We start from the raw sequence: 3274 nt of genomic DNA, 5'->3' as shown, positions 1-3274 counted from the left end.
CCTTATTTTCTTATGTTTGGTGATATATGTATATTAGTTAAGGCTTTTATTGTCTATATATGATAAAAATAAAACAAAACTTGACCTGGGTTTGAAAGATACGAGTCCTTTAGTTCTTTTAGGAGTTAGTGAGGATATCAGCCACCACCAGATGTTATGTAAGGAAGGATAGAGAATATTACTGGTGCATAAAAAGATTCTTAACTAATGTAAGCAAACTCATAGTATCTAGGTGAAAAATGATTAGGTTTTTATTATTTTGGTTCCTTTATGTCTATAGTGGGGTTCGGGATTCGGTGGTTCGGTATCTATATAGTTGGTTCGGGATTCGAAGTTCAGGGATTCGGTAACTGAGGTTCAGACGTGACCGTGGGTAACAGCTATAACGATAAATCAAGATAGAGAAAAAGTGAGTGAGATATAAGGACAGAGAGAGTTAAAAACTTTGGGCTGACGAGGAGAGATAAAAGAGAATAAATGTGCTGGATGGTCCCAACACTGGACAGGAGCCAGGAGAGGGGGCCGAGTTGTACCCGGGGAGGCGAAGGGGGGCTGAGTGGTACCTGGGGAGGAGAGGGGAAAGATGAGGGGATTATGGCTCACAGGTCTGGTTATGAACAAGGATTAAGAGAGGGGAAAAATAAAGAGGGTGAGGGAAGGAGGCGAAGGATAAAAACACACAAGGAGAAAAAATGACCAGGGGGAAGATAAAGGAGGAGAGAGAGAGAGAGAGACATAATGATGAAGGAAGGAAAGAAGGAAGGAAGGAAGGTGGTAGTATTAACGTTATAAGTTGATAAGTAATGTGTGTGGATGAGAAGCTTACTGGAGTGTTTAACAACTCTCAACTCTCCGTGTTGTAGTGTCAAACCAGTGTATCTACCAACACAAAAACACGAGACAGAGTGACTGACAAAAAGTGGGTCCCAGAGGTTTGGTTATACCCGTTAGGGGCAGTGTGGATACAGCACAGTGTGGACTCAGCCTTCGGTACACAAGGAGGCAGCGTGGCCGACACTGCACTCGACCACCTCCACTTCAACTACTTGTAAAATTAGGTACCCATTTACAGCTGGGTGGATAGGGGGTATTCGGAGATCGCACGAGTGACCCATAGGACAGAGAGTTGTGTATCTACTCGGCCACTGCACCCGAGTAAGATAAGACTAACACGGGGACTGGCATGTAAAACTTGTTAACTCGTAGAATAATCTCTAGGCGAATGTTGTGAGAACACCAATCGTGGCCCAGCTCTGCTACCCACTCAGATTTATTCAGGAGTTTGTCCCTGTCCAGACTCTCTTCGGCGAGAACTGGAGGACACAGCGACTGGCTATTATGTTATGAGAACTAGAAGTGCTTACTGGTCACAGACTATAAAAACCCCTCACCTTCAGGTCAATAAATGCCCTTCACCTTTTACCTTAAACTACCTATTCATGAACAGGTTCCTTGTACAACAAATGTCCCGCCTGTTAGATATGGTTCCACAGTACAAGGTATAACTATACGTATCACTTGAACATCAATCTTCTATTTCAACATCAATCTTCTATTTCTCTAAAAGGCGACCGTGACTTATGTCTCAGATCATCATACGGAAACCATCTCTCCCATGGACAGACAGACACACACAGACAGAACACACACACACAGACTAACATACAGACAGATACAAACATGATCTATATTCAGTAGGCCTATGCACCTCACATTATAAATATTAACTTTGGAAACTGTTGGGAAGTTTGCTGAGTTCTCCAAATACTTTACCTCAACATTATGGACGGCCCTGTGAGTCAGTCTTGGTAGTTTGGTGGCAAATTGGTCTTTTAAGTTGTAATATGTTTTTGGTTTTGTCATTAGTATTTTTTTTTTAAGATATCTAGTTGAACCTTAATAATCTTTCTTACATTAGGTCAAATCAGGTCGTGCTAGGTAAGGCGAGGTCTGCTGATAACCACCTAAGAAAAAAGAAAACACGAAATTCCCAAGAGCTTTCGTATAATTCACATATATACAACAACAGTGTATATTTTTCTCTCGTATATTCACACGTCAGTTCACCCCCGTACCAGTATACAGCCATACATCACGGACGCCGCCCAGGGTTTTATCATTGAGAGACCAGCAGCCGAGGGTACCGGAGTGACCACGGCTTACCACTACGGTAGATCCCAGCTGGACGGTGAAGTATCTGTCATGCGATAGTTATGGCTTTTACCTGGGCTGTGGTGGCTGCTGGCTTGGCCGAATAGTATCTGACTCGACACGGTGGTGTTGATGACGTGAGATCGAACCCAGGAGGTCTAGCTGCAGTATATACACTCACAATAATGTTCAAGTATTTATTCATCATAAGTAAATTGCTTACTCTGAGGTCCTCGTGAAAACCTTACTGTTTACACCACCAACAGGCATACAACAACTTATTACCCCAAGTGCTTCCCCTCAGTCGGCAAGTATTATAATTTCTAAACAGCTGGGTCAGTTATGCATGCATTTGTATACATTATTTTCTCCACCAACTTGAAGCATAAATGAATATAAATTGAGTGGTTATGAAATATATATTGAAGTGGTGAATTTGAAGTATATGCTAGAACGAACAGAGTAATAAAGGAAATAAGGGAGTCACTCACCTGTGTAGGAGGGGCAGGTATAGTGCTGACGGCTGTACTCACTGCCTTAGTACATCATCCAACACAACCTGCAACACAACAGACTTTGATACTTACAACACCTCATGCTAACCTTCCTTCACCAAACTTACATTGAAAGAGAAAAACTTTTATTCTTATCAAGACATTAAATTAAAAGTTTCTCAAGTGTTATTCATACTGTCCAAACTACCATACGTGTTATTGCAATCAACTCTACAGCTTTAATTATTCTTCTGGTGTGTATTGATTATTTTTTTTAACAAGGAGGAGGAGAGTGGGTTAAACCATGGTTCTCAAAATGTTAAACCAGCATCCTCAAAGGGTAAAGGCAATTTCTTCAGTGAGTTAAACCATTGTGCTCAAAGGGTTAAATCAATTCCTATAGTGGGTTAAACTATCATCCCCGAAGAATTAAACCATCATTCTCCAAAACATTTAATATCGTCCTCCAAAAAATTAAATATCGTTTTAAAAAAAATAATTATCGTCCTCAAAAAAATTAAATATCGTCCTCAAAAAACAAATAATTATCGTCCTCAAATTAATTATCGTCCTCACAAAGTTAATTATAATGTTCTTCAAACACACAGAAAGGTGACCATTACACAGAC

The 3274-nt window shown here is 40.6% G+C and overlaps 1 protein-coding gene across 1 annotated transcript in view; it reads right to left on the bottom strand.

Moving 5' to 3' along the window:
* Window positions 1-2712, bottom strand: part of LOC121876345 (Ig-like and fibronectin type-III domain-containing protein 1) — a 167719-nt gene extending 165007 nt beyond the window's left edge. Inside the window, 1 exon segment of the mRNA XM_042381416.1 lies at window positions 2643-2712. The gene's annotated coding sequence lies outside the window, so the exon portion shown is untranslated.
* Between the last annotated feature and the right edge of the window lie 562 nt (window positions 2713-3274).

The sequence above is a fragment of the Homarus americanus genome, unplaced genomic scaffold (genome assembly GCF_018991925.1).
Source record: "Homarus americanus isolate GMGI-L3 unplaced genomic scaffold, GMGI_Hamer_2.0 scaffold34921, whole genome shotgun sequence".
Taxonomy (NCBI): domain Eukaryota; kingdom Metazoa; phylum Arthropoda; class Malacostraca; order Decapoda; family Nephropidae; genus Homarus; species Homarus americanus.
This window is presented reverse-complemented; position numbering and strand designations above follow the sequence as displayed.